At 44.7% G+C, this 25,771-nt stretch overlaps 1 protein-coding gene across 1 annotated transcript in view; it reads right to left on the reverse strand.

The window, feature by feature from the left end:
- Nucleotides 1-25,771, reverse strand: part of LOC109909476 (phosphatidylinositol 4,5-bisphosphate 3-kinase catalytic subunit beta isoform) — an 89,859-nt gene that overhangs the window by 55,718 nt on the left and 8,370 nt on the right. The window contains exon 2 of the mRNA XM_031795478.1: nt 16,131-16,204. The gene's annotated coding sequence lies outside the window, so the exon portion shown is untranslated. The remainder of the gene's footprint in view (nt 1-16,130; nt 16,205-25,771) is intronic.

Raw genomic sequence — 25,771 nt, forward strand, 5'->3', positions numbered from 1 at the left:
ACAGACGAAGCAATCTCCATTGCACTCCACACCACTCTTTCCCACCTGGACAAAAGGAACACCTATGTAAGAATGCAGTTCATTGACTACAGTTCAGCGTTCAACACCATATTGCCCTCAAAGCTCACCGCTTAGCAAAGGACCCTGGGACTAAACGGGCCGCCCCCAGGTGCTAAGGGTAGGTAACACATCTGCCACACTGATCCTCAACACGGGGGCCACTCAGGGGTGCGTGCTTAGCCCCCTCCTGTACTCCCTGATTACTCATGACTGCATGGCCAGGCACAACTCCAACACCATTACGTTTGCTGATGACAACAGTGGTAGGTCTGATCACCGACAACGATGAGACAGCCTATAGGAGGGTCAGAGACGTGACTGTGTGGTGCAAGAACAACAATCTCTCCCTCAACATGATCAAGACAAAGGAGAGGATTGTGGACTACAGGAAAAGGAGGACCGAGCATGCCCCCCCATTCTCATCGACGGGGCTGTAGTTGAGCAGTTTGAGAGCTTCAAGTTCCTTGGCATCCACATCACCAACAAACTAACATGGTCCAATCATACCAAGACAGTCGTGAAGAGGGCATGATAAAACCTACAAAGGGTAGTGCGTACGGCCCAGTACATCACCGGGGCCAAGCATCCTGCCATCCAGAACCTCTATACCAGGCGGTGTCAGAGTAAGGCCCTAAAAATGGTCAAAGACTCCAGCCACCCTAGTCATAGACTGTTCTCTCTGCTACTGCACGGCACCAGAGCGCCAAGTCTAGGTCCAAGAGGCTCCTAAATAGCTTCTACCTCCAAGCCATAAGACTCCTGAACGGCTAATCAGATGGCTACCCAGACTATTTGCATTACCCCCCCAGAACGCTACTGCTACTCTGTTATTATCTATGCATAGTCACTTTAATAACTCAACCTACATGTACATAGCACCCCAATTACCTAGACACCGGTGCCGCCGCACATTGACTCTGCACTGCTACCCCCCCTGTATACAGGCCCACTATTGTTATTTACTGTTGCTCTTTAATTATTTGTTATTCTTTTTCCCTTCTAGGTATTTTCTTAAAACTGCATTGTTGGTTAAGGGCATGTAATTAAGCATTTCACTAAGGTCTACTACACCTGCTGTATTCGGTGTAGAGGTCGACCGATTATGATTTTTCAACGCCGATCCCGACAATTGGAGGACCAAAAAAGCCGATACTGATTAATCATGTATTTGTAATAATGACAATTACAACAACTCAATTAACACTTATTTTAACTTAATATAATACATCAATAAAATACATTTAGCCTCAAATAAACAAACATGTTCAATTTGTTTTAAATAATGCAAAAACAAAGTGTTGGTGAAGAAAGTAAAAGTGCAATATGTGCCATGTAAGAAAGCTAACGTTTAAGTTCCTTGCTCAGAACATGAGAACATATGAAAGCTGGTGGTTCCTTTTAACTTGAGTCTTCAATATTCCCAGGTAAGAAGTTTTAGGTTGTAGTTATAGGAATTATAGGACTATTTCCCTCTATACATTTGCATTTCATTAACCTTTGACTATTGGATGTTCTTATAGGCACTTTAGTACTGCCAGTGTAACAGTATAGCTTCCGTCCCTCTCCTCACCCCTCCCTGGGCTCGACCCAGGAACACAACGACAACAGCCACCCTCGAAGCAGCTTTACCCATGCAGAGCAAGGGGAACAACTACTAGAAGGCTCAGAGCGAGTGACGTTTGAAACGCTATTAGCTCGCACTAACTAGCTAGCCATTTCACTTCGGTTACACCAGCCTCATCTCGGGAGTTGATAGGCTTGAAGTCATAAACAGCGCAATGCTTGACGCACAACAAGGAGCTGCTGGCAAAACACACGAAAGTGCTGTTTGAATGAATGTTTACGCGCCTGCTTCTGCCTACCACTGCTCAGTCAGATACTTGTATGCTCAGTCAGATTATATGCAACGCAGGACACGCTAGATAATATCAAGTAATATCCTCAACCATGTGTAGTTAACTTGTGATTATGATTGATTGTTTTTTATAATATAAGTTTAATGCTAGCTAGCAACTTAGCTTGGCTTACTGCATTCGCGTAACAGGCAGTCTCCTTGTGGAGTGCAACGAGAGAGAGGCAGGTTGTTATTGCGTTGGACTAGTTAACTGCAGGGTTGCAAGATTGGACCCCCGAGCTGACAAGATGAGAAAATCTGTCATTCTGCCCCTGAACAAGGCAGTTAACCCACCGTTCCTAGGCCTTCATTGAAAATAATAATGCGTTAACTGACTTGCTTCGTTAAATAAAGATTAAAAAGGTATAAAACCATAAAAAATAAAAATAAAAGTACAAAGTCGGCGCCTAAAAATACCGATTTCCGATTGTTATGAAAATCTGAAATCAGCCCTAATTCATCGGCCAACCTCTAATTCGGAGCATGTGACAAGTAACATTTGATCACACAGCACTGGGACCCACACCGGACTAGTGTAATGTGTGGTTTATTTTGGCATGAAGCTGTTGGACTCCTCTTCTCCTGCTGCCACGCAAACACACCCAAGTGTGTGTGTGTGTGTGTATATATATCTATATAAAACACTGGCTACACATACTGCATGTATTTTGTGGACAGTGAGCACATAGCAGGTCTTCTTGAGAGCCAGGTCTGCCTACGGCAGCCTCTCAATAGCAAGGCTATGCTCACTGAAACTGTACATAGTCTGTCCCTATTTCCCACGTTTTAGGTCACGCCCCATTCCCTGACTGTCAAATGAGCATCAAGCAGACGCCCACTGACTAAGTGGCTGCTATGGCCCTTCCGTTTCGTTGTGATCGCGGTTGAGTCTTCACAGCAGCGCGTCGAGGGTTGAAACAGGTTCAGCTCTGTCCTCTGACAATCAGCTCATTTAACAAAAACGAACATTGAGGAAGTACCCCCCCCTATGAGCAAATGTGGAAACTATGACGACAAAAGAGGAAATATGATGAGCGATAGAGCCATGAGACTCAAGACAAGGGCTGCATGGTGATAGTTCCTCAATAGTCTCCTCTCCTTAAATCATATTCACAATAAAAAGGTAAGTGAAAGAAATATGACGGATGCCTCAAGCTGATTAAGCACCTATGTCCAAAAGTTTATCTATTTGTCCTTCCCATTTTACCAGCAGAAATCGAGGAGAAACAGAGACTGACAGCCTACTATTCTTAGGTAGAAATAGGTAAGGCAGGAACAGGGAAGTTGAGCTATCCTCTTTCAAAGCAAGACTGATGAAGAGGTATTCTAATGTCACTGTCAAAGCACAATGCTAGGAGTGTCTTCAAACCAGTCGCTGGCTCCAGACTAGCTATAAAGAAGTCCCAAACTGTCTCTGCTCCCGATAATGCTCAGACAGAGAACACTGGGAACAAACGTATAAAAATAACACCAAGCTGTCTTGAATGTAACACAATGCACACACACACACACACACTCTCCCTCTTCCTGTGTGCGTGTCTCAAACAAAGGCACGAACAGGCTCCAGGTGACTATTGCCAGGGACACTGTGCTCTAGGAAGCAATACTTTAGTGTCCTTCTGATAGTCTGTCTGTCGGTCTCTCTCCGTCTCAGTCGGTCTTGGCCTTCCCTGCAGGTTTTAACTTTCCAACTCTGTCAGTCAGTCTGAGCTCTTTTACATTAAAACCAAACTGCACGGTTGCTGTACATACATTGAATGAGAGTACAATAACATGGAAACCTACCCCTATACTGTATACAGAGCATTCTGAAACTATTCAGACCCCTTGACTTTATCCACATTACAGACTTATTCTAAAATGGATGAAATAGCCCCCCCCCCCTCTATCTGCAGACACACCCCATAATGACAAAGCAAAAACTGGCTTTTGGAAATGATTGCAAAAAAACTAAACAAATGAAATACCACATTTATATAATTATTCAGACCCTTTACTCAGTACTTTGTTGAAGCACCTTTGGCCATTATTACAGCATCAAGTATGTTTTGTTTATTTTAACTAGGCAAGTCAGTTTAGAACAAATTATTATTTACAATGACGGCCAACACCGGCCAAACCCTAACCAGGACGACGCTGCGCCAATTGTGCGCTGCACTATGGGACTCCTGATCACAGCCGGTTGTGATACAGCCCGGGATTGAACCAGGGTCTGTATTGACACCTCTTAGACCACTGTGCCACTTGGGTATGACGCTACAAGCTTGGCACACCTATATTTGGGGAGTTTCTCCCATGCTTCTCTGCAGATCCTCTTAAGCGCTGTCAGTTAAGATGGGGAATGTCGCTGCACAGCTATTTTCAGGTCTCTCCAGAGATGTTCGAACCGGGTTCAAGTCCGGGCTCTGGCTGGGCCATTCAAGGATATTCAAAGACTTGTCCCGAAGCCACTCCTGCATTGTTTGGCTGTGTGCTTAGGGTCATTGTCCTGTTGCAGAAATGTTTTGGTACCCTTCTCCATATGCACCCTCGACACAATCCTGTCACGGAACTCAACGGACAATTCCTTCGACCTCATGGCTTTGTTTTTGCTCTGACATGCACTGTCAACTGTGGGACCTTCAATAGACCGGTGTGTACCTTTCCAAAGCATGTCCAATCAATTTAAATTTACCACAGGTGAACTCCAATCAAGTTGTAGAAACTTCAAAGATGATCAATGGAAACGGTATGCACCGGAGCAAAGGGTCTGAATACTTAGGTCATTTCTGTTTTAGTTTTTAATAAATTTGCCACAATTTCTAAAAACATGTTTTCACTTTGTCCTGATAGGGTATTGTGTGCAGATTGATGAGGAAATCAAATAATGTAATCCATTTTAGGATAAAGCTGTAATGTAGAAAATGTGGAAAAGGTCAAGGAGTCTGAATACTTTCTGAATGCACAGTGTATAAACTCAGCAAAAAAAGAATGTCACTTTTCAGGACCCTGTATTTCAAAGACAATTCGTAAAAATCCAAATAACTTCACAGATCTTCATTGTAAAGGGTTTAATTAAACACTGTTTCCCATGCTTTTCAATGAATTATAAACAAATCAAATCTATTTATAAAACCCTTCTTACATCAGCTGATATCTCAAAGGTCTGTACAGAAACCCAGCCTAAAACCCCAAACAGCAAGCAATGCAGGTGTAGAAGCACAATGAATGAACATGCACCTGTGGAACGGTCGTTAAGTCACTAACAGCTTACAGACGGTAGGCAATTAAGGTCACAGTTATGAAAACATAGGAGACGAAAGAGGCCTTTCTACTGATTCTGAAAAACACCAAAAGAAAGATGCCCAGGGTCCCTGCTCATCTGTGTGAACATGCCTTAGGCATGCTGCAAGGAGGCATGAGGACTACAGATGTGGCCAGGGCAATAAATTGCAATGTCTGTACTGTGAGACGCCCAAGACAGCGCTAAAGGGAGACAGGACGGACAGCTGATCATCCTCAGTGGCAGACCACATGTAAAAACACCAGCACAGGATCGGTACATCCGAACATCACACCTGCGGGACAGCTACAGGATGACAACAAAAACTGCCTGAGTTACACCAGGAACGCACAATCCCTCCATCAGCGCTCAGACTGTCTGCAATAGGCTGAGAGAGGCTGGACTGAGGGCTTGTAGGCCTGTTGTAAGGCAGGTCCTCACCAGACATATCCGGGAACAATGTTGCCTATGGGCACAAATCCACCGTCGCTGAACCAGACAGGACTGTCAAAAGTACTCTTCACTGACGAGTCGCGGTTTTGTCTCATCAGGGGTGGTCGGATACCCATTTATCGTCGAAGGAATGAGCGTTACACCGAGGCCTGTACTCTGGAGCGGGATCGATTTGGAGGTGGAGGGTCCGTCATGGTCTGGGGCGGTGTGTCACAGCATCATCGGACTGAGCTTGTTATTGCAGGCAATCTCAACGCTGTGCATTACAGGGAAGACATCCTCCTCCCTCGTGTGGTACCCTTCCTGCAGGCTCATCCTGACCCTCCAGCATGACAATGCCACCAGCCATACTGCTCGTTCTGTGCGTGATTGAGCACGTCTGGGACCTGTTGGATCAGAGGGTGAGGGCTAGGGCCATTCCGCCCCAGAAATATCCGGGAACTTGCAGGTACCTTGGTGGAAGTGTGGGGTAACATCTCGCAGCAAGAACTGGCAAATCTGGTGCAGTACTTAATGCACTCACCAGACACTGACTTACTTTTGATTTTGACCCCCCCCCCCCTTTGTTCAAGGACACATGATTCCATTTCTGTTAGTCACATGTCTGTGGAACATGTTCAGTTTGTCTCAATTGTTGAATCTCATGTTCATACAAATATTTACACATGTTAAGTTTTCTGAAAACAAAACGCAGGTGACAGTGAGAGGACATTTCTTTTTTTTACTGAAATAGATCTACCATAGTCCTTTATAAATACTGGCTAGTCTCACATGCAGTACAATAACCTTATGGGTAGTGGCCACACTGTAGTGACGTGTTAATAATACCACCAAAACAATAAGAATAGGCACCACAGAAGGGTTTCCTAGGATTGTATGTGGAAGGGTTCATGGTAGCACAACCACATAATCACCCAAAAGGCATTCCAGTGAAAAGAATAAAAAACTATTCTTGAGAGAAAAAACAAGTTTGAACTCCAAATCCGGGAATGGCCAGTGCCATGCCATTCCACTTTAGCGCTTAGACAGTCAAAAAAGGTTTGTGCCACCGTCGTAACCATTTCTTGTGCTCTAGGGTGATGGCCAAGGTAGGAAGACGGGAAGAGCGACAGGACCAAAGATAATAGAATCAGGGTCTTTTTCCACATTATTCTGAGTGGCAACAGATGAAGAGAGCTCAGCTGAAGAGAGAGAAAAGCGGGGTTGACAACATCCGCTCCTCATCCACTCAGCCTACGGAGCCCGCTGGTTCCACTCAGCCTACGGAGCCCGCTGGTTCCACTCAGCCTACGGAGCCCGCTGGTTCCACTCAGCCTACGGAGCCCGCTGGTTCCACTCAGCCTACGGAGCCCGCTGGTTCCACTCAGCCTACGGAGCCCGCTGGTTCCACTCAGCCTACGGAGCCCGCTGGTTCCACTCAGCCTACGGAGCCCGCTGGTTCCACTCAGCCTACGGAGCCCGCTGGTTCCACTCAGCCTACGGAGCCCGCTGGTTCCACTCAGCCTACGGAGCCCGCTGGTTCCACTCAGCCTACGCTTTGACCTCTTTCTCCCCTCTCTCTCTAGATGATAACCTGCAACTAGTCAGGCTGTCTGACCTGACTGCTCGACTCTATCCCCTCCTCCCTTCTTCAGACAATCTCTGGAGACCTGGAGACCTCCACACTTCCCTCATCCCTGACCACTGGCTATGTTCTCAGGACTTCAAAATGGCCACACTCGACCCCTCTGACATCAAACTACAGACCAGTATCCCTTTTTCCTTTCAAAAACACTTGTGTGCCGTCGCTGACCAACTCTTGCTATTTCTCTCAGAACAATCTTCTTGACCCTGACCAGTCAGGATTCCTCTGTGTTACAGAGGCTCTCCACACTGCCAAAGGCTGACTCTCTTTCCTCTGTTCTCATCCACTGCATTCAGCACAGTTAACCATCAGGTCCTCCTCTCCACCCTCTCAAGGCTGGGCCTCCCAGGATCGTTTTTAATTTTTTTATTTCACCTTTATTTAACCAGGTAGCCTAGTTGAGAACAAGTTCTCATTTGCAACACCGACCTGGCCAAGATAAAGCAAATCAGTTTGACACAAAATAACACAGAGTTACACATGGAATAAACAAAACATACAATCAATAAAAAGGTAGGAAAATATACAGCATGTGTAAATGAGGTAGGATAAGGGAGGTAAGATTAATGTGCAAGTTGAGATACTGGGATGCAAAGGAGCAAGATAAATAAATAAATAAAAAGTATGGGGATGAGGTAGACTGGATGGGCTATTTACAGATGAGATATTTACAGGTGCAGTGATCTTTGAGCTGCTCTGGCAGCTGGTGCTTAAAGCTATTGAGGGAGGTATGAGTCTCCAGCTTCAGAGATTTTTGCAGTTTGTTCCAGTCATTGGCATCAGAGAACTGGAAGGAGAGGCGGCCAAAGGAAGAATTGGCTTTGGGGGTGACCAGTGAGATATACCTGCTTGAGCGCATGCTACGGGTGGGTGCTGCTATTGTGACCAGTGAGCTGAGATAAGGCAGGGCTTTACCTAGCAGAGACTTGTAGATGACCTGGAGCCATTTGGCGAGGAGTATGAAGCGAGGGCCAGCCAACGACAGCGTACAGGTCGCAATGGTGGGTGGTATATGGGGCTTTGGTGACAAAACGGATGGCACGGTGATAGACTGCATCCAATTAGTTGAGTAGAGTGTTCGAGGCTATTTTGTAAATGACATTGCCAAAGTTGAGGGTCGTCAGTTTTGCGCGGCATGAGTGAAGGATGCTTTGTTGCGAAATAGGAAGCAGATTCTAGATTTCATTTTGGATTGTAAACGTTTAATGCGAGTCTGGAAGGAGAGTTAACAGTCAAACCAGACACCTAGGTATTTGTAGTTGTCCACATATTCTAAGTCAGAACCGTCCAGAGTAGTGATGCTGGGCGGGCGGGCGGGCAGGTGCGGGCAGCGACCGGTTGAAGAGCATGCATTTAGTTTTACTTGCATTTAAGAGCAGTTGGGAGGCCACGGAAGGAGAGTTGTATGGCATTGAAGCTCATCTGGAGGTTAGTTAACAGTGTCCAACGAAGGGCAAGAGGTATACAGAATGGTGTCGTCTGCGTAAAAGGTGGATCAAAGAATCCCCAGCAGCGAGAGCGACATCATTAATGTATACAGAGAAGAGAGTCGGCCGAGACTGCCAGAAGTCCGGACAACAGGCCCTCCAATTTGACATACTGAACTCTATAAGTTTGTGAACCAAGCGAGGCAATCATTTGAGAAACCAAGGCTTTTGAGTCTGCCAATAAGAATGTGGTGATTGACAGAGTCGAAAGCCTTAGCCAGGTCGATGAATACGTCTGCACAATAATGTCTCTTATCGATGGCGGTTATGATATCATTTAGGACCTTGAACGTGGCTGAGGTGCACCCATGACCAGCTCTGAAACCAGATTGCATAGCGGAGAAGGTACAGTGAGATTCTAAATGGTAGGTAATCTGTTTGTTAACTTGGCTTTCAAAGACCTTAGAAAGGCAGGGTAGAATAGATATAGGTCTGTAGCAGTTTAAGTCTAGAGTGTCTCCCCCTTTGAAGAGGGGGATGACCACAGCAGCTTTCCAATCTATGCGAATCTCAGACAATACGAAAGAGGTTGAACAGGCTAGTAATAGGGGTTGCAATGATTTCGGGCAGATAATTTTAGAAAGAGAGGGCCCGGCTGATGTGTATTGGTCCATATTTTTTAGCTCTTTCTGAACATCAGCTATCTGGATTTGGGTGAAGGAGAAGTGGGGAGGTTTGGGCGAGTTGCTGTGGGGAGCGCAGGGCTGTTGACTAAAGGGTAGAGGTAGCCAGGTGGAAAGCATGGCCAGCTGTAGAAAAATGCTTCTTGAAATTCTCAATTATTGTGGATTTATCGGTAGTGACAGTGTTTCCTAGCCTCAGTGCAGTGGGCATCTGGGAGGAGGTGCTCTTATTCTCCATGGACTTTACAGTGTCCCAGAACTTTTTTGAGTTTGTACTACAGGATGCAAATTTCTAGCTAGCCTTAGCTTTTCTAACTTCCCTGATAAGTTGCATATCACGGGGGCTATTCGATGCTAATGCAGAATGCCACAGGATGTTTTTGTGCTGGTCAAGGGCAGACAGGTCTGGAGTGAACCAAGGGCTATATCTATTCCTAGTTCTACATTTTTTTGAACGGAGCATGCTTATTTAAGATGGTGAGGAAGGCACTTTTAAAGAATAACCAGGATACCCCAGCCAAGTCGATTAGAAAGGCCTGTTCGCTGAAGTGTTTTAGGAAGCGTTTGACAGTGATGAGGGTAGGTCATTTGACCGCAGACCCATTACAGATGCAGGCATTGAGGTAGTGAGATCTTGAGTGAAAACAGCAGAGATGTATTTGGAGGGCGAATTAGTTATGATGATATCTATGAGGGTGCCTGTGTTTACGGATTTGGGGTTGTACCTGGTAGGTTCATTGATCATTTGTGTGAGATTGAGGGCATCAAGCTCAGATGGTAGGATGGCCGGGGTGTTAACCCTTTCACACGTACCATCACACGGGTGTGATCGTTCTACAGTGGTCCCTGAAGCGTACGATCACACCTGTGTGATTAGAACACTCATTTAGAATGCTCGTTTAGAACGGCCAGTTTCGAATGACGCAACAATCAGCGTTTGAGCTGGCCACACTTTTTTCAGAAACTATTTACACAAACACAGTCCTTACAAAGTTATGTCCAGAATGTGAGCAGTTTATTTTGGGATGCAATGTTCAGATATTCACAGAAGTACAGTATATATAGCATAACACAATCATCCTAACCGGAAAAATGTAGGCTAGTTGTCCTAGCGCTAACTGAGGAAAGATTGACCCCAGCTTGACATAAACTACATTATGAATTTGCTAATAGCAATTACTATGTATAATTAATCACATCACGGGTGAGCTCACCATTGATCGAAATAACTATGTAAAACACTTTATAGAAATCGAAAGTAATCCGACGATTAGTTTCAGCGCGCAGCCATGCATTTTTTTCCTCACAGAAACCGAAGATAGTAAGAGAAGACCAGATGTGTTTGGTCTGTTTATAGTATGCATGTTGAAGGGGTGTGTCATCTACCGTCGTTCACATCCCACCAATAATTTCCGGAAGTCTTCAAAAAATTAGTGAACTCTTACCTCATTTTGCTATAGCATCTTTGGTCCGACAGACGATCAAGTGAAACCCAGAATGCATGTCAACAAACATGGCTCCACACACATAGCTGGAATTAGCTTAGCTCATAATCAGTACAACCTTCAAAACATTATTTTACACACATACTATGTGCCCTTTACAATCTATGCAAAAATCGGAATGCATGATTTATCACCGGTAATTGAAAAACGTGAATAAAATAACACTACACAAAACATTTGATAGTGATTTATTGATACATAGGACGCGTGCAGGCAGTCAATCACGTAACCTCTCACTCCCGCTCTGAGCCATTCAGTGTTGTTATTATGTACGTAGCTAATGAGCTAAGCTGTAGCATTAGCAATGTCTTTCAAAAGGAGACAACTCAGAAATGCAGAAATTGAGATTTTTAAAAAATTCTGACAATGAGTCTGAATGTCAGGAATCAGGTTCTGACAGTGACAGAGGACCCCTTGTCGACTGACAAAGTCCCAGTTCCCTTCGAAGATGCTGGTGGTGACGGAGGCAGACCGATAGTACAGGAGTTCTGTGGTAGCTGGAAGGCTGCCAGCCATTTCACCCCTCCTGGCCCTGCTGTTTGTGTTGATGAGTCCCAGTCTGGAGTGGGGAGGGCAGCCACAATTAGTGAAATGTATACATTTCTGGTGACCGTAAAGAGGAACTCCATAAGAGAATACTGGGGCAGAGATCCTATGTTTGCAACTCCCTTCTTTGCCACCCTCTTTTCCCAAGACTGCTTTCTAGTTCTGCTGCTATGACTGCATTTCATCAACAACGCTACTGCCATCGTAAATGACCCATTATACAAAATAAAAAATGTTAACAGCTGGCAGTAAAGTTCCATGACAAACGAGACGTCCATGTCCTCTCCTCTGTCCATACAGCAACCATGTCAGCCACAGGGAAGTTGGACCACCTGACGGGAGAGAGAAACAAACCAGACAGAGAAACATCAAACCAGACTGCGTGCTAGACTATAACCTCAAAATGGGGGCAGTGGATAAGGCTGACATGATAAACAGCTTTGTGGAATGCACTCAGAAAACGACCAAGTGGTATAAGATATTTCTAAAATTTTCCAGGGTAGCGTCAAAATACAACATCTTCTTCTGATGCATTTAGCATTGTTTTACAGAGCTAATAGAAGAATGTAACTAGCTACATAAGCAAAATGTAATATAACACCATAAAAGGTGAGTAACGTTACCTAGCGTGTCCGCGGTTATAAGGAATATACACAAATATATTACGCTCCATACACACAGTGAGCTACAGTAGACACAGTATAACACGACACACAGAAACTATAACGTAATAAGGCACTTACTTTGATAGAAATGCAGTCTGGATTTGCAGATGGGTGTCTGTAGTGACGCCTCTAGCACGGCTGTGCCACTTGGGAGTCATAAAGCCAGGGTAGCTTCAAAATACAACACATGCTAATACTTCCCTGACGCAATTAGCATTGTTTTCCAGAGCTAATAGAAGAATGTAGCTAGCTACCTAATCATTGAGTATAACACCATAAATGTTATGAAATGAGTAACGTTACATTGCGTGTCCACGGTTATAAGGAATATACCCAAAATATTATGCTACAGTAGAAACGACATGCAGAAACTATTATAACGTAATAAGGCACTTTGATAGAAACGCACACATTTCCAAAGTTATTATTGGTAACGAAAACAACTTTGATTGCGATGCAGGCGACAGGTGGAAAACATGAACACGTGTGTGCAGGACGGCAGATGAGCAAATGTCTGCAGACTTGAACTGCACAAACAATTGAGAAGTGTTTGGGGAATTTTGTCCGGGTCAGAAATGTCAAAAAAATTAATTGGTCCGCAAAAGTAAAAATGACTACTTGTATGTGAATGAATGAGGCGGAACACACCTCATTTCAAACTGTTATTAGAAATAAAAAACGTATTAGAAAATAATTTAAAATTGACAAATAAAAACAGGCTGCGTGCTTTGGTTTGAGGGCAGCGCCGATTAAATGTACTGTTACCGAACAATCACATTCTGGAATGGAGAGAACGTTCTAACATCACGTGCATAAAAAAACTCACGCTGGGGTGACCGTTAGAGATATTTGGAACTCACGCATGAAAGGGTTAAGCATGTCCCAGTTTAGGTCACCTAGCAGCACGAGCTCAGAAGATAGATGGGGGGCAATCAATTCACATATGGTGTCCCGGGCACAGCTGGGGGCAGAGGGTGGTCTATAGCAAGCGGCAATGGTGAGACTTGTTTCCGGAAAGGTGAATTTTTAGAAGTAGAAGTTCAAATTGATTTGGTACAGACCTGGATAGTAAGATAGCCTACAGAGTCCACTCTCTGCAGTAGATTGCAACACCGCCCCCTTTGGCGGTTCTATCTTGGTGGAAAATATTATAGGTCGGGATGGAAATTTTAGGGTTATTGATGGTTTTCCTAAGCCAGGATTCAGACACGACTAAGACATCCGGGTTGGCAGAATGTGCTAAAGCAAACTTAGGGAGTAGGCTTCTCATGTTAACATGCATGAAACCAAGGCTTTTATGGTTACAGAAGTCAACAAATGAGAGCACCTGGGGAGTGGGAGTGGAGCTAGGCACTGCAGGTCCTGGATTAACTGCTACATCACCAGAGGAACAGAGGAGAAGTAGGATAAGGGTACGGCTAAAGGCTATAAGAACTGGCTGTCTAGCATGTTCGGTACAGAGTGTAAAAGGAGCAGGTTTCTGGGCACGATAGCATCGATTCAAGGCATAATGTACAGACAAAAGGTATGGTAGGAAGAGAGTACATTGGAGGTAAACCTAGGTATCTTCACATGGTCTTTCCTATCATTGCTATGTGGATGACACTCAACTACTTTTCTTCTGACACCCAGGTTGCGACACACATCTCTGTGTGCCTGGCAGATATCTCAGCTTGGATATCGGCCAATCACCTCAAGCTCAACAAGATGGATCTGCGCTTCCTCTTGGGGAAGGCGAACCCACTCCAAGACCTCTCCATCATGGTTGACAACTCCATGGTGTCCCCCTCCCAGAGTACAAAGAACATTGGTGTGACCCTGAACACCCTGTCGTTCTCTGCAGACATCAAAGCAGTGACCCGCTCCTGTAGGTTCATGCTCTACAACATCATTAGAGTACAACCTTACCTCACACAGGAAGTGGTGCAGGTCCTTATCCACGCACATGTCCTCTCCCATCTGGACTACTGCAACTTGCTGTTGGCTGGGCTCCCCGCTTGTGCCATTAAACCCCTGTAACTTACTACTAGACCATCCACTATTAGACCATGGAACTTTCCCTACAAAGCAGCAAGAGGAAATTCCCCTCCTTCCTTCAGGCTAGGCTCAAATTTCTTGAACTGCATAGTTGGTTAGGAGCTTCTAAGTAAGCATATAACAGTAAGGTCTACACCGGTTGTATTCGGCACATGTGACAAATTAAATTTGATACCCTACAACCCAACCGGAATATTTAGTTCTGCCACCTCTCGTCTCGCTCATCCCCACGGGAGGGCAGCTCCCACTCATCCCAGTCAAAACTCTTCTCTGGCCTGGCCCCCCAATGGTAGAACATTCATCTTCTGGAAACATCTGAAATCCTACCTCTTCAATGGGCATCTTACATAATCCCACAGCTCCCCCTTTCCACAACTAACACCCCCCCCCCCCCCCAAACCTAGCACTGAATTTGCTTATAGCTACTTTGAGGAAAAATGTACTATGACAGATGTGGTTGTCCCACATAGCCATCTTAAAAATGTATTAACTAGAGTCACACTGGATAAGAGTATCTGCTAAATTACTCAAATATAAAAAACTAAAAAGGAGAATGATGGAAAAGATACATGTCCAAGAGAATAAAAACATGTTTGGCTTTACATTACATATATCTCTCACACAAAGCTCTCAGAGACAGACCATTGCTTATTGAGTTCATTGGATTCAATAAATGTTGCTAGGAGCCAAGCAGAGGCACAGCGTCACCATTTACCACAGAACACTACTTTGGTATGTATACAGGCATCTATGTACACAAGCACAATTATGGAGTCAGTCATAGCCCCATAGTCACGGAGTCAGTCATAGCCCCATAGTCACAGATTCAGTCATAGCCCCATAGTCACGGAGTCAGTCATAGCCCCATAGTCACGGAGTCAGTCATAGCCCCATAGTCACAGGCTCAGTCATAGCCCCATAGTCACAGGCTCAGTCATAGCCCCATAGTCACAGGCTCAGTCATAGCCCCATAGTCACAGGCTCAGTCATAGCCCCATAGTCACAGGCTCAGTCATAGCCCCATAGTCACAGGCTCAGTCATAGCCCCATAGTCACAGGCTCAGTCATAGCCCCATAGTCACAGGCTCAGTCATAGCCCCATAGTCACAGGCTCAGTCATAGCCCCATAGTCACAGGCTCAGTCATAGCCCCATAGTCACAGGCTCAGTCATAGCCCCATAGTCACAGGCTCAGTCATAGCCCCATAGTCACAGGCTCAGTCATAGCCCCATAGTCACAGGCTCAGTCATAGCCCCATAGTCACAGGCTCAGTCATAGCCCCATAGTCACAGGCTCAGTCATAGCCCCATAGTCACAGGCTCAGTCATAGCCCCATAGTCACAGGCTCAGTCATAGCCCCATAGTCACAGGCTCAGTCATAGCCCCATAGTCACAGGCTCAGTCATAGCCCCATAGTCACAGGCTCAGTCATAGCCCCATAGTCACAGGCTCAGTCATAGCCCCATGTTACTACAAAAGATTCTAGAACTCTGAAGGAGACACTATAGTTCTTCCATCCTGGTCCTGGGGATTCAAAAAACAGACATCTGAACACAGGCCAGAACTAGGGATGGAGAACAGTGACTTACTAGAGCAGTGAACTAGGCCAATATTTCAGGTTGTAGTTAGACAAAGCGAAACTGCATGGTGGCTAGGCTACGTAGTGTTCACCTAGCAGATTATCCCAAACTATGCTGGTGGATTTCCAACATTCTCCGCCTGTCGGGAAACTACCCTACCCGATTCCAGCACACTGAGCGCAATGCATTCCAGAACACGCACGCAACCACACACATGCAAGCACACACACGCAACCACACACATGCAAACATTCGCAGGTGTCCTTTACAATCATTTTGCATTTTCTTTACCGTAATGTAGGTGGGAAAAGCACATTCTAACTTCCCAAACAATTTGGCTATGCCATGTTCCCTTGGGACTTTCCCTAAAGACACAAACACATGCAGGTCTTACCTATAGTCTCCTGGAGGCTTTTATTCCCTGTGGCTCTCCTCCATGCTGGGGGTGTCAGGGGAGGGACACTGCATCTGTGGGGCAGAAGGAACAACATCAGTGTGTGTGTGGTAGTGTGAGTGAGTAAAAAAAGAAAAGAAATTACAAGCAGTTTCACAGAATCTGATAGGGCATGACTACTTTGCCTGTGTGGTTTTCCCTGGAGTGTGTGTGGGGTGATGCTTTGAATAATGATCTTGACACACACACACACACACACACACACACATATATACATACGTATACACATACATATACAGTGGGGCAAAAAAGTATTTAGTCAGCCACCAATTGTGCAAGTTCTCCCACTTAAAAAGATGAGGTCTGTAATTTCCATCATAGGTACACTTCAACTATGACAGACAAAATGAGGGGGGAAAGAATCCAGAAAATCACATTGTAGAATTTTTTATGAATTTATTTGCAAATTATGGTGGAAAATAAGTATTTGGTCATCTACAAACAAGCAAGATATCTGGCTCTCACAGACCTGTAACTTCTTCTTTAAGAGGCTCCTCTGTCCTCCACTCATAGACCTGCACCAGGCTGGGAAGACTGAATCTGCAATAGGTAAGCAGCTTGGTTTGAAGAAATCGACTGTGGTGGCAATTATTAGGAAATGGAAGACATACAAGACCACTGATAATCTCCCTCGATCTGGGACTCCACGCAAGACCTCACCCCGTGGGGTCAAAATGATCACAAGAACGGTGAGCAAAAATCCCAGAACCACACGGGGGAACCTAGTGAATGACCTGGTAGAGAGCTGGGACCAAAGTAACAAAGCCTACCATCAGTAACACACTACGCCACCAGGGACTCAAATCCTGCAGTGCCAGACGTGTCCCCCTGCTTAAGCCAGTACATGTCCAGGCCCGTCTGAAGTTTGCTAGAGAGCATTTGGATGATCCAGAAGAAGATTGGGAGAATGTCATATGGTCAGATGAAACCAAAATATAACTTTTTGGTAAAAACTCAACTCGTCGTGTTTGGAGGACAAAGAATGCTGAGTTGCATCCAAAGAACAACATACCTACTGTGAAGCATGGGGGTGGAAACATGCTTTGGGCCTGTTTTTCTGCAAAGGGACCAGGATGACTGATCTGTGTAAAGGAAAGAATGAATGGGGCCATGTATCGTGAGATTTTGAGTGAAAACCTCCTTCCATCAGCACGGGCATTGAAGATGAAACGTGGCTGGGTCTTTCAGCATGACAATGATCCCAAACACACCGCCCGAGCAACGAAGGAGTGGCTTCGTAAGAAGCATTTCAAGGTCCTGGAGTGGCCTAGCCAGTCTCCAGATCTCAACCCCATAGAAAATCTTTGGTGGGAGTTGAAAGTCCGTGTTGCCCAGCAACAGCCCCAAAACATCACTGCTCTAGAGGAGATCTGCTGGGAGGAATGGGCCAAAATACCAGCAACAGTGAGTGAAAACCTTGTGAAGACTTACAGAAAACGTTTGACCTCTGTTATATACCCTTTGTTGGCAATGACAAAGTATTGAGATAAACTTTTGTTACTGACCAAATATTTATTTTCCACCATAATTTGCAAATAAATTCATAAAAAAATCCTACAATGTGATTTTCTGGATTTTTTTTCTCATTTTGTCCGTCAGGGCTCTCATCTTTTTAAGTGGGAGAACTTGCACAATTGGTGGCTAACTAAATACTTTTTTTGCCCCACTGTATGTACGTAAATACATACATACATACATACACATACATACATACATACATACATACATACATATGTATATAAATAATCAGTTAAAGAGAATCGATGGGAGGTGTCAGTGTTATTTGTCACATGCGTCGTAAACAACAGGTGTAGACCAACAGTGAAATGCTTACTTATGGATCCTTTTCCAACAAACCAGAGTAAAAAACAAACAAAACAAAGAATGACACGTAATAACTATAACATGGCTATATAGAGCGAGTAGCAGTAGCGCCGATGTGTCGGGAACAAGGTAATTGAGGTAGCCATGCACATAAACATATCAACAAAAGTATATGGACGCCGCTTCAAAATTAGAGGATTTGGCTATTTCAGCAACCCCGTTGCTGACCGGTGTATAAAAAAAAGAGATATATTTTAAAATGGAGCACACAGTCATGCAATATCCATAGACAGACATTGGCAGTAGAATGGCCTTACTGAAGAGCTCAGTGACTTAACATGGTACCGTCATAGGATGACACCTTTCCAACAAGTCAGTTCATCAAATTTCTGCCCTGCTAGAGCTGCCCCGGTCAACTATAACTGCTGTTATTGTGAAGTTGAAACGTCTAGGAGCAAACAGCTCAGCCGCGAAGTGGTAGGCCACACAAGCTCACAGAACCGGACCACTGGGGGTGATTTAAAAAAAAAAGAAGTCTGTCCTCAGTTGCAACACTCACTACTGAGGTCCAAACTGCTTCTGAAAGCATTTGATTAGCTGTTTAGCAGTCTTATGACTTGGGGGTAGAAGCTGTTCAGGGTCCTGTTGGTGCAAGGCCTCATGCCAAATAATTTCAGCCTCTTGAAGAGGAAGAGGCGATGCTGTGCCCTCTTCACATCTGTGTAGGTGTTTGTGGACCAAGGGTTGGAACCAGTTCAGGGATATGAACCGAAAACTAGATTTTATTTATTTATTGAGGAACAGAACCCAAATCTGAAACGAAAGTGATCCATCTTCCAGGAACAGAACCTTAATTTTAAAAAGCATGGAAAACTTAATAGCGTTCCAGAAATGTTTTTCCAGTCAGACAAAAATTGTAACAAGTGCCTGCGCACGCAAAGACTTCACTGTCAATCAGAAACGTATTCCTGCATCTGCCTGCCAGCTGGAAATCTTTGCCAGTGGGTGTGTGGGTGTGCATAGGTTACCTGCCCCTCCCCTGTGAAGCATAGGTTACTGTAGCCTACAGACGACATTACAAATGTTCAGAAATTAGGGAGAGATGTTTAATTAGAGAAGAACAGATTCACTTTAACGTTTGTTAAGGATACTATAGTCATGTTTCACATTGGATTTATTAACTACAAAAAGGTAAGACGTGTTTTTAATTCGAGTGCTGCTCTGCACACAAGCTTATTAGCTAGCTATCTGGTCCAACATCAAACCAATTCGAAGGTTCAAAGGCATTCAAAGTTCCTCCATAGAAGCCGTTCCTCCGTAGGTATAATTCTATGGGCCTAATTCAGATAATGCATGTCATAACAAGATGCCCAGTGCTTCAAGGCAAGCTTTCTCAATTCTCTCTCCTCACCCGCAAAACTTCAGTTACATCACACCCTACGCTGACTGGCAGCACAGTGAGTGTCTTTCATTATGATTCAACAATGCTGTTACGGCAAAATACAACTTTCCTATACAGACTAAATCGCTTACCCATCTATTTCAGAAAGGAACAATAAAAACCAATACTTTGTCCACCGTTAGAACAGGTTCAGAACTTTATTTTGCTGGTGTGAAAATTGGAACTGAATAAAAAATATTAAAAATGGTTTAGTTCAGAACGAAAACGATTGGAAAATGATTTATGTTCCATCCCGTGGTGTGGACCATGATAATTCCTTAGTGATGTGGACACAGAGGAACTTGAAGCTCTCGACTCGCTCCACTACAGCCCCATCGATCAGCTCCTTTGTCTTGCTCACATTGAGGGAGATGTTGTAGTCCTGGCACTGCCAGGTCTCTGACCTCCTCCCTATAGGCTGCCTCATCGTCGTCGGTGATTACGACCACTGTCGTGTTGTCAGCAAACTTGACGATGGTGTTGGAGTCGCCCCCGTGTTGAGGGTAGGCATGGTGGATGGGTTGTTGCCTACCCTCAACGCCTGGGGGCAGCCATCAGGAAGGCCAGGATACAGTCGCAGAGGGAGTTGTTCAGTCCCAGAGCTTGGAGGGGATTATGATGTCGAAGGCTGAGCTGTCGTCAATGATCAGTATTCTTACATTGGCATTCATTTTGTCCAGGTGGGTGCATGCAGTGTGGGGTGCAATAGAGATGGTGAAATTTGTGGACCTGTTGGGACAGTATATGAATTTGAGTGGGTCCAGGGTGTTTGGGGTGGTGGTGTTGTACATGTGACATTCAAATTTGAAACTGATGTGAGCAATGAAGAGCCTTTTAAAACATTTCATGTCATAGTGACAGTCATTCAGGCAGGTTCCCTTGACGTTCTTGGGCACAGGGACTATGGTGGTCTGCTAGAAACAAGTTGGTATTACAGACTGTATTAGGGATAGGTTGAAAATGTCAGTGAAGACACTTTCCATCTGGCCCCGCGGCCTTGCGAACGTTGACCCGTTTAAAAAAGGACGGCTACAGAGAGCGAGACCACATGGTCGGTGAGTGTTTGAGAAGGAATGAGAGGAGAGATGTGGTTCTCTGAGTGTGAGACTATATCTATATGCACTTTAACCAGTGGCATTTCACTCCCCCTCTTTCCTCTCCAGCCAAGAGTAGACAACAGGTATGGCAAGCACTTCAACTCAGATAATCCTGCAGCTCACCCTTCCTCCCCCCCCCCCCCCCCCCCCCCGAAAAAAAGGAAAAAGGTGTTCAATTAGTTAAACAAAGTATATTAATTCTAAATTGTACATAATATACTCAGTACGCACATACCACAACATTACCCTGCCGTTTACATACAGCACATGTATTACACCACCTCCGTCATTTAAAGGGCTATATCCCCTCACTATGGGCAGAGGAAATGTAAACTCCGTGGTATGGTAGATAAACATATTGCAGGCACACGAGGAGGAAGGCTGCAGACTTCCTGTGTTTTCCCAATGGCAAAGATGGCCAATCTTGTTAAGGAGGGCGTGACCCTGGGCGGCCCAGGAAAACATGCCAGAGTTTAGTTGTGTGTTTTTGTCTGTCTGTTCACTACACAGTGACACTCAGGATGGAACACGTCAACCACCTTTAAGGGACTGGATAAATTCAGAGAGCGATGAAATGGTCGTAATCAAATATACTGCACGCAGTCACACACACACAGTCCATTCTGAGTTTCTCCAGAATAGGGTTTGGAAATGGACAGCTAAACATGTCAAACAAACAAGCAGACACACACACACCGCAAAAAACCCTACAAGCGGCAGACTCATGCTCATTCCAGGAACTGTGTGGCTGTAGCAGTACTGATACGATCTTGTAGTCTGGAGAGTCAATGTTTAACTGACTGAATGGATTCATAGGGATCTGGGCTTATCAAAGCTCTCACATCACATGACCCAATACATCCAAGAGCTGTGTGTTCCTCAGTCTGTCAGTGTCTTCTTTTATGCGTGTGTCTGAATGAGTATACGGTTCATTGCCATCTGTGCGTCTGTGTCAGTCTCGGCCTATATCGCTCTACCAGGAAACCCTGATGCTAAACGCTAACCAAAATGCCAAACCCCTAGCAACACAGCCCACAAATCAAATGTTATATTTGTCACATGCTTCGTAAACAACAGTTGTAGACGAACAGTGAAATGCTTACTCATGGGACCTTCCCAACAATGCTGAAAAATATATAGAAAACAATAACAAGGAATAAATACATAATGAGTAATGATAACTTGGCTATATACACTGGTACCAGTACTGAGTCGATGTGCAGGGGAATAAGGTAATTTTGGTAGACTTGTACATATATGTAGGGGTAAAGTTACTAGGCAACAGGATAGATAGACAGTAAGAGCAACGGATGTGATGAGTCAAAATAATTAGTGCAAAAAGGGTCAATGCAGATAGTTAAATCAATAGCTACCAGGACTAACTACACAAAACAAAAATAAAAACGCAACGCTGAAATAAAAGTTCCCAGACATTTTACATACCCACAAAAAGTGTATTTAACATTTGTTTACATCCCTTTTAGTGAGCATTTTTCCTTTGACAAAATAATCCATCCCACCTGACAGGTGTGGCATATCAAGGAGCTGATTAAACAGTATGATCACTAAACAGGTGCAGTTGGTGCTGGGGACAATAAAAGGCCACTAAAATGTGCAGTTGTCACACAACGCAATGCCACAGATGTCTTCAAGTTGAGGGAACGTTCAATTGGCATGCTGACTGCAGGAATGTCCACCAGAGCTGTTGGCAGAGATTTTAATGTTAATTTCTCTACCATAAGCCACCTCCAATGTCGTTTTAGAGAATTTTCCAGTATGTCCAGCCAGCTTCACAGCCGTAGACCACGTGTAACCACGACAGCCCAGGACCTCCACATCCAGCTTCTTCACCTGCAGAATTGTCTGAAACAGCCACCCGGACAACTGATGAAACTGTGATTTTGCACAACAGAATAATTTCTGCCCAAGCTGTCAGAAACCAGGGAAGCTCATCTGCGTGCTCGTCATCCTCTCCAAGGTCTTGACCAGACTGTAGTTTGGCGTCGTAACTGACTTCAGTGGGCAAACGCACACCGTCGATGGCCACTGGCATACGGGAGAAGTGTGCTCTTCACGGATGAATCCCGGTTTCAACTGTACTGGACAGATGGCAGGCAACGTGTATAGCGTCGTGTGTGGGCAAGCAGTGAGCTGATGTCAACATTGTGAACAGAGTACCCAATGGTGGTGGTGGGGTTATGGGGTCACGGACAATGAACAAAATTGCATTTTATCAATGGCACATAGATACTGTGACGAATTCCTGAGGCCCATTGATCGTGTCATTCATCCGATACCATCACCTCATGTTTCAGCATGATAATGCACAGCCCCATGTTGCAAGGATCTGTATTCAATTCCTGGAAGCTGAAAATGTCCTAGTTCTTCCATGGCCTGCATACTCATCAGGCATGTCACCTATTGAGCATGTTTGGAATGCTCTGGATCGACAGGGTGTTCCAGTTCCTGTCAATGTCCAGCAACACAGAGCCATTGAAGAGGAGTGGGACAACATTCCACAATCAACAGCCTGATCACCTCTATGTGAAGGAGATGTGTCGCGCTGCATGAGGCAAATGTTGTCACCCCAGATACTGACTGGTTTTCTGACCCCCGCCCCGAAAATGTTTTTTTTTTTTTACGGCATCTGTGACCAACATACACATATCTGTATTGACAGTCATGTAAAATCCATAGATTAGGGTCTAATTATTATTTTTTCCTTATATGAACTGTAACTCTTAGTAAAATCTTAGAAATGTTATCATGTTGCTATTATATTTTTGTTCAGCATAATTAGCAGTCTTATGGCAGAGACACAGGGGCGCAGTTATTGATCCATTCCTGTAAAACAGCACACCCCTCTACTAGAGAGGAGGAGACTAGAAATAGATCCACCGTCCGTCTAATCTGCCTGGAACCCCAGTAAAAAGGGGCATTGTTGTTCAAGCGTGCTTTGCAGGCTAAAATAACACTGGGCTCTTCACTGAATCAATGGCTAACTAGCGGGCAGGCTCATGGCGCTAGTCGAACAACGACAGCGTGACGTAGCACTATTCACAAAGCCGTGGTGGATGATGCAGGTCTGGGTGCTGCGTCGGTGCTCTGAGCGTAGATGCTTACACAGACAGAAAGCTTTAACACACACCCAGTATACACTTCTTCAAAAATAGTCAGAAATAATCTAAGATAAACATTAATGGCATATTTCTCAGGTTAAGTTTTTGCAGAGGAGTTCTTAGTTGCTCAATTTTGCATCTGACAAAGATGTTTGGTGCAGTATTTCTCAAGTGAAAAAAATATGCATGAGGACAAATCGTCTCTCGTTGAATGACAGGCACTTCCTTTAAGAATCCCTGCTGTTGACCAATCGCGGAAGAGGGAGGTCGTAGACTTTGGCTTGCCTCACGAAAAAAAAGGTGCTCAAACAGTTCAAAGCAAACAAAAATGTCACAAAATCTCATAATATACGAACAAACTATTCCGAACTGTTTTGGCTGAAGCATGCAGACACCATCATCCAATGGAGTTTTTTAAAGACTTTTTCTTACATTAGGAACATTTTCTATAACTTTGACTTCGAAAATGTGGAGTAGATCTGGAGAAAAACCACAAATTGAATCACTTTTTAGATTAAGTTCACGGGGGTGTAGAATTTCCATAGGCACTAAGTAACATCCCATTTTTCACCTTGTCTAGAGAAGACTGCCTACATGGACATGAAGACAGACCCGTATCAACTGACTAGATCTGAAGACCCACCAGCCAGAGACACACCACAACCTAATCTGCCACCTTTAAAGAATTCCCAAACTGTTCCACTCTTATCACTGTACCAACACCACACTGGCAGCCTGGCTCAGTCAAACCCTTTCTATCACTTACCTTTCCCATCACACACCCCCTTCATCTCCTCCACCCATCCCCTCTGTGGTATGCAAGGAATGTAGATTCTGAGGGGTGAATCACACACTCCCCACCCAACTCGGTCTCCCTCTCTCCACCTCCCCACTGACCCCGCTCCCACTTCTTATCCATGTCCTGCTACCCCCCACCCTCAGAACTATACCACCCCCTTTCATTACATTACAAAATGGCACCCCCTGAGGTGCAGTGTCACCATCTCAACACTGTGGAATTGTCTTCTTATATCACCAGAGGCTGCTGAGGGGAGAACAGCTCATAATAAAACAAGGCCTCAATACACACTTAGTGTTGATAGTACCTTCAAACCATGAGTGTCTCAGAGTACAATGATCCACTTACTGTTATCTCAAGCTAGATATGTTGTCCTTCAACCTGAGAGCCATTGGGGATCCATTCAAAATGCTGCACTTACAACAATCTCCATTGAGCATGTTTTAATCCAGGACTAGGCTTAATATCTGGGTCTGAGTTAGGGTTATACATCTGATAATGGAGTCTCAGTTGAGCATGTTTTAAACCAGGACTAGTCTAGGTCTGGGAAAACTGGCCCTAGTAGTTGTACTCTTCACATCCTCTCAGCAACAACTAGACAAGATGGTGCCGGCAGACATGGCAGCTCTGCTTCTAGCTCCTAAGCAACTTTAAACAAGCATTCCGCTACACCGCAATAACATCTGCTAAATATGTACATTACCAGTCAAAAGTTTGGACAAACATATACATTGAAGGGTTTTTCTTTATTTTTACAATTTTCTGCCAAGAGTGTGCAAAGCTGTCATCAATGCAAAGGATGGCTACTTTTAAGAATCTCAAATATATTTTGATTTGATTAACACTTGTTTACTACATGATTCCATATGTAATTTCATAGTTGATGTCTTCCCTATTATTCTACAATGTAGAAAACAGTCAAAATAAAGAAAAACCCTTTAAATGAGTAGGTAGAACCAATAACATCTGCTAAATATGTATGAACTCGGCCTCCCGGGTGGCACAGTGGTCTAAGGCACTGCATCTCAGTGCTAGCTGTGCCACCAGAGACTCTGGGTTGCGAGCCCAGGCTCTGTCGCAGCCGGCGGCAACCGGGAGGTCCATGGGGCGACGCACAATTGGCCTAGCGTCGTCCGGGTTAGGAAGGGTTAGGCCGGTAGGGATATCCTTGTCTCATTGCACACTAGCGACTCCTGTGGCAGGCTGGGCACAGTGCATGCTGACCAGGTCGCTAGGTGCACAGTGTTTCCTCCGACACATTGGTGCGGCTGGCTTCCGCGTTAGATCCGCGATGTGTTAAG

This window comes from Oncorhynchus kisutch, linkage group LG18, assembly GCF_002021735.2.
Source record: "Oncorhynchus kisutch isolate 150728-3 linkage group LG18, Okis_V2, whole genome shotgun sequence".
NCBI classification, from domain to species: domain Eukaryota; kingdom Metazoa; phylum Chordata; class Actinopteri; order Salmoniformes; family Salmonidae; genus Oncorhynchus; species Oncorhynchus kisutch.